Raw genomic sequence first — 6,810 nt, forward strand, 5'->3', positions numbered from 1 at the left:
CTGACTTTGGCTCAGGTCATGATCTCGCGGTCTGTGAGTTCGAGCCCCACATCGGGCTCTGCGCTGACAGCTTGGAGCCTGGAGCCTGCTTCGGATTCTGTGTCTCCCTCTCTCTCTGCCCCTCCCCCGCTCACGCTCTGTCTCTCAAAAATAAATCAACGTTAAAAAATTGTTTTTTCAAAAATCATGTCTATGACATACCGTTGAGTGACGAAAGCTATTACAGAACAGCAAGAACTTCCTTCCCACACTTGCTACCATATCAACATGAATACCTAAGACAAGGCTGGATGAATGTTCACCAGTTAGCAATCATTATCTATGGACGAGGGATCCTCTTCTTTGGACTTTTCTGTGTTGTTTGAATATCTCAACAGTGATTACACCTCCTTTCTCAAAAAAAAAAAAAAAAAAAAAACTGGAAAAGGAGGAGGAGGAGGCAGAAGGAAGGAAAGAAGAAAAAAAAAAAGATGCATAATCCCATAATCCTACTGAGTTAGGCTCCCATATCCTCAGAGCCCGGAAGGACTTTCACGAACTTCTAATTCAGAGATTACCAAACCGCATCACACGTTAGAATCCCCTGATAAGCTTTTTTGAAACGTAGCTCCTGGTAGACAAACAAGCAGTTTCTTTTGGCCGGCCCCCACCTTTGACCTACTGAATCAAAATACCTGGGATGAAACTTGGGAATCTGCACATTGACAAGCCCACTCAAGTAACTGTGTTCTAAAACCAGCCTCTGGCAACCTCTCGCCTGCTTTCTGTCTGTATGGATCTGCCTCTTCTAGATTTTTCGTATAAATGGAATCACCCACCGTCGGTGGCCTTCTGTGTCTGGCTTCTTTCACTTAGCACAGTGTTTCCAATGTCCATCCATATTGTAGCACGGATGAGTACTTCATCCCTTTTTGCAGCTGAATAATATTCCACTGGAGGGATAGGTGACATTTTTTTTTATCCATTTATCCTCTCATGGGTATCTGGTTTGCTTCCACCTTCCGGCTATTTCAAATCGCATGTCTATGAACACTGTTGAACAAGTTTTCCTTTGAACACCTGTCTTCTAGTCATTTGGTTACACAGCTGAGAGTGGATTCACTGAGCCATATGGTAATCCCATGCTTAACTTTTTGAGCCACCACCACACTTTTTATTACATTAAGTGGCTACTAGAAAATTTGCAATTATATGCATGGTTTGCATTATGTTCTATTGGAGAGCGCTGCTCTGGATGTTTCTTTTTTTTTTTTTTTAAACGTTTATTTATTTTTGAGACAGAGAGATACAGAGCATGAATGGGGGAGGGTCAGAGAGAGAGGGAGACACAGAATGTGAAACAGGCTCCAGGCTCTGAGCAGTCAGCACAGAGCCCTACACGGGGCTCGAACTCAGGGACCGCAAGATCATGACCCGAGCCGAAGTCGGGACACTTAACCGACTGAGCCACCCAGGCGCCCCTGGATGTTTCTTTCTGCCCCAAAATTTCACTGATGCTAACCTCTCATGTATACATACCACACCATCTTCCAAATAGGCATAGATTACAGGAAGCTGAAAATCATACCAAGAGTAAAAGAAAGCAAAGAGAATAATAAAAGAGGGTATCACGAAGAGATTCATCTTTTTTCAGAGAAACTGAATAACCATCGCTGGCATTTGTTGAATGTGCCCTTTTTGTGTCAGTTCTGTGCCGAGTGCTTTCTTTATATATTCACTCGGCAATCCTGTGAAGTGGGTAATGTGATAACATGATTGTCCTCGTTCATTTTGCACAGAGCCCATGAGCAGCAGCGGAGTCCAGATTTGAACCCAGGCCTCACTGCAAAACCCAAGCTCGTGGCTTCCTGGTAGCCGAGGCAAAAATGAAACATCGGCTCTAGAAAGCAGCTTTTCCCAGGGGCCAGTAACAGAGGTGATGCCAGTAAAGTTACTTCCCTGCCCATTCTCAGAATGGCTCATGGCCAGAGGGAAACTTTCTCCTGACCTTGAGCTCCACAAAGAACTTGCTCTGTGACTCTGTCCAAGAAACACTGTTACAAAGTGATCATGTCCCCAAGATAAGTGGTACCCAAACTGCAGGATCATTTCACTTGGTATGAAAAGGGAGGGCTTAATGTTATGTCTTAATTGGTGAAGTGCAATTCAGTACGGATCTGGATTATAGACCCTGCTATGTAACGTTTTTCTCAAAGCGACAGGAAACAGTTGGGAGGAACTCAGACAATACTGAACTTTTTCCCATCACTAGGCTTCTAGAATTTCGGAGCATCTTTCTCTTGCCTGGGAATGGCCTATGACTTAGACCTCTGCTGCCCTCTGGTGTCTCTGAGAATAAAGGCACCCAGCCAAGAATTCTTTCCACTCAAAACTGCCCAACCGTTGCTGTTCTCACAGGCCCGCAAAGCAGCGGAGCCCAGGGTCTGAGGAGAGGAGCATCTGAGCTCCCCCCGACTCCACACAGGCCTTGAGCCCTCTCTGAACACACACACCCCATCTTCAGGGTCTGGGCTCTGCCCCAGCCCTCACAAACTACATTTCATTTCCCTCCCCTGGGTGCACTGGTGTCCTGATTCAGGCTGGTGCTGGGACCCAGATTGTTGTTGGAAGACAACAATTCAGGAGTTGCTATCAGTATGAAAGACCAGGATGGCAGAGTGACCAGAATATGAATGAGAAAGCATGAAAGGGAGAGTATGAATAGGTCACAGATACCCAGGGCCAAGCTCTTCCCACCTGGGACCTGCTCAGCTGGACAGAATCTCAGGCCTGGAAGGGACTGTAAATCTCATGGAACCCGATGTCTCTCTCTGTCCCCTTCTCTTTCTCTCCCTGCCTCCCTCTCCCTCTCTCCCTCCCTGTCCTCTCTCTCTCTCTCTCACTCTCACTCTCTCCCTCCCTCCCTCCCCATTTCTCCCTGTCTCTCCCTCCCTGCATCTCTCTCCCTCTCTGACCTAGAGGGAGAAGCACCCTGCCCCAGCTCATGCAGCCAGTCTGGATTGGAACTCAGAGTTACCCCTACCTGTCTCTCTTTTCCTTACTTCCCAAACCATCACAGTTGATCCCAAGCCACTTGCCTACCACCATTTTATAGTGAGAGAAGGTAGAATACCAAAATTATTGCTCTCCTACAGACCAAGGTTCAAACCAGCCCTGCCACTCACTCTGAGGCCTTGGGCAAGTTATTTAAACTTTCCCAGTTTTCTCAGGACTTCCCAGGCCTACTGTGAGGATTAAATACGAGTGTGCACGTCAAGCCCAGCACCTGGGATATAGTCAGTGCTCGGTAAGGCTGGCCTTCTGGGCACCAATCCCCTTGACAAGAGGCCTTCACTTGGGTAGGAAAAGGAAGGTAGCCCTCAAGAGCACCCCCTCGCAGGGGGCACAGGTTCAGCCGCCTGCCCCTCTCACCCCACATATCCCACTTACCAATGACATTATGCCTCCCAGAGAGTAAGATCCAGAAGAGCAGCAGGGAGAGGACGTAGGGCCCGTGGTGTCACTGACGTGGCGTCACTGACGTGGCACATGGGTGTGCAGCCAGGGGTTCCCCCACCTGATGGTCAAGGAAAGGGATGGAGAAGCTGGGAACTGCAAGACCCACGGAGTGGTCAGAGAACAGGTCTCAGACGACTCACACTTGAGGACTGGCAATATCAGAGCCCCAGAAATCCCCGCCCACTGCAAGGAAGTGTTGGAGGAGGTCACAGAGAGGACATGGTGGCCGCCAGTTGACCTGCAAGCTGACCCTGGGCAGTTGGAGTTTCCTCCCCCTCCCCCGTCCTTGGAGCATAGGCTCCGCCCACCATTCCCACAGCGGGAGCCATTTTCACGGATGTAGCCTTGAGGGAGCAAAGTGTTGCTGAGACCCTCTGGCCGGTACCTGTGACCGAGCCTGGTTAAGGCCCCTCCGTAAACTGTTAAGGTTCTGGTGGGCAGGCGCTGAAATCCTCTGTCTTCCAGAGCCCAAGACCAGCATCGTGTGTAAATTCCCTTGCTTGTTACACCTGCCAGTGTGTAAATTCCCTTGCTTGTTACACCTGCCAGTGTGTAAATTCCCTTGCTTGTTACACCTGCCAGTGTGTAAATTCCCTTGCTTGTTACACCTGCCACCTGCTGCGATCAGAGTGGCCTCTTTTCTCTTTCCTCTGTCTTACCCTGCCCTCTGTGTCTGGGGGCCGGTTTCAGATTTCACCCCTCCCAAGGTGAACCACCTGGAAGCTGAGGATGGGGAGGGGCGTGTGTGTGGCCTTTCCATCTGGTCAGAAGCTAATTTCAGGGTGCAAGTTTGGGGCATCCATAGGAGCAGGGTCCACTGAGACCTGCTCCCCCAGGCCTGAGGTGGAAATGGCCTTAAACTCTGAGGAAGGAAAGGTTCTGATGGCTTTGGTTTAGGGTACAACAGTAGGAACAGAGGCCTAGAAAGGCCTAGGGGGGCGGGGGAGGCGAAGAATCTGGCTTTTGACCTCCAACTCCAACACAACCCCGAGGTCAAATGCCCTTCAGACCTGTTGGGATGAGCACAGGGTGTTGTATGGAAACGAATTTGACAATAAATTATATTTAAATTTTAAAAAATGTTTAAAAAAAAACAACAAATTCAGCCCTTCAGTTCATACTTTCTCTTTCTCTCTCTCCCTCTCCCCCCATCCCACCTCATTCTCTCCCCTCCCCTTCCCCCCCCCCCCAGCCCCATGTCATTGCTCCCAAGTGGACAAGGTGGGTAGCCCCAGATGAGGAGGGAAGACCTGGAAGGGACCTCTCTCCTGGTGCTCAGCCTGTGCTGTGCTGGGGCTCACACCTTCCTTTCCAGTCCCACCCCCATCCCGGCAGAAAAATCACCCTACTTTACAGTATTTTAAGGTTCTAGGACTGCTGTTTTTCATTGAAAGTTGCTCCACATTGTTTTTTTTTTTTAAGTGTGTGTGTGTTATTTTGATTTTTTTAATAAGCAATAACACGACAAGCAAAACAATGGAAGAGGAACCTGCTAAAATGTCAAGCAGCCTGTCACACTGACACCTGTGGGTCCTCCTAGTTCCCTGCGCTGTGAGCCCGGAGCCCTGGGATGGCCATGGATAGGCTCACACCATCTACTCTTGTTCAGATCAGGCAACAACGGACACGTCTGCTCAGAGAGAAGAGTGCTTGGATCATACAGAAACCGGAATTTCATAGGCCAGTGTGAAAACAGAGGGAAGGGAGGAACAAAAAAGACAGCAGTGATGGGAATTTTCTTCTTAAGTTGTAACTTGCCTTTTTCCACTAGACTTGGGAATTACAAAAACATCTTTGCAATATTCAAGGTGAGCACTAATACTCTTTTTTTCTTGTTATAAAAGCCCTGCCTACGTTAGCAATTTCTAAATTTTGAATGCATGTGTCCTTTGACCCAATATGACATGTGTGGTTCATTACCCACCTAACCCCAAAGTCATTCTCTCCTTCTTCCTTGCTAATAGAATCTCAGCTTTTATATACAGATGGGGCCATCCCTCAGCCTCAAGGATGAAGCATGTTTAATCAAAGACAGTCACATTTTCCCATTCCCATTTGCTTTTCTGGCCTCCCTTGTGGCAACAGTTCTGACCGATGAGAGGACAAGGGAAATCCGGGGAGGGGATGGCTTCTGGGGAAGATGGTCTCCATCATTAAAAGGAGAGCACCATCTGAGGTGAAGGTCTTTTCACCACTACATCTTCCTGCTGTGATGTCTGGAGCTACAGCAGCCATCCCACACCTGTGAGGTGACCCTCTCGAGGACAAAAGCCAGCATGCTGAGGTTGGTGGGGAAGGAAGGAATGAGTCTGCGCATTGGTGTTGAGGGTAAGCTGCCGAACCAGCCTCACTGCCTCTCTCCAGACTCTGATGTGAGAAAATTAAATGTCTTTATTGGCTAAGCCACTGTTAGTTGGGTTTTCTATTACTTGCAGCTCAAAAAATTCTTCTATTCATTCAATGAACATTGAGGGGCTTTTTGTGTGTGTGTGTGTGTCTTTTTTGTCAGACTCTATTTGAGAACCTAGAATTCTACTATTGAGAATTGTCCCCAGATTTACCTGCAAAAGTAGGCCAACATTAAACGTACACAGATTAAGGTCCAACAAGAGCTGACTAGCTAAATTAGCTATTTTCATGGAGTCCCATTACAAGAGTGTATGTGAGGACATAAATTTCTCAAAGATATAGAATGTGATCCATTTTGTATACCTAACAAATATAATTTTTTTTAATTTTTTTAATGTTTATTTTTGAGAGAGAGAGAATCCATAGCAGGCTCCAGGCTCTGAGCCCAACACAGAGCCCGACACAGGGCTCGAACTCAGGAATAGCGAGATCATGACCTGAGCCAAAGTCCAAAGCTTAACCGACTGAGACACCCAGATGCCCTCTAACAAATATAATTTTTAAAAACTGATCTTGATTCCAAGCACCTAAAGATAATTCCTCCCTACAGCAAAGTGACCTGGAGGGGACTTACTGCCTGTCTTGGAGCCACGGGCCAGCCCCTAAGGAAGGAGGTCCAAGGTAGGAACATCCAAACGACTGCAGTAAACCAGTTCCAAGCCCAACTCACATTCTGATAAAAGAAAGGTCAGCAGGCCCAAGAAGAGGCCTGAGGGTCCCACTCCTGAGGCTTGAGAGAGACTTCTGGAGCTCCCACCCTCCTCTGCCCTCGCCACCTGAGCAGCAACATTTCAGTGTTCTCAGAAAGGATGGATTGCCTAAGGTGCCATAATCCTGCAGCCATGCTCAGACCCCCTAGCTCTCTCTCCTCATCCTAGCCCTCAAACAGCACAGACAAGAAGG

At 48.0% G+C, this 6,810-nt stretch overlaps 1 protein-coding gene across 2 annotated transcripts in view; it reads right to left on the reverse strand.

The window, feature by feature from the left end:
- WFDC10B (WAP four-disulfide core domain 10B) overlaps positions 1-4,035 on the reverse strand; it is a 62,037-nt gene extending 58,002 nt beyond the window's left edge. For both annotated transcript variants that reach the window (XR_015249493.1, XR_015249494.1), the window contains exon 1: positions 3,430-4,035. The gene's annotated coding sequence lies outside the window, so the exon portion shown is untranslated. The remainder of the gene's footprint in view (positions 1-3,429) is intronic.
- Between the last annotated feature and the right edge of the window lie 2,775 nt (positions 4,036-6,810).

Source organism: Puma concolor, chromosome A3, assembly GCF_028749965.1.
Source record: "Puma concolor isolate L17-30 chromosome A3, mPumCon1.1.hap2, whole genome shotgun sequence".
Taxonomy (NCBI): Eukaryota; Metazoa; Chordata; class Mammalia; order Carnivora; family Felidae; genus Puma; species Puma concolor.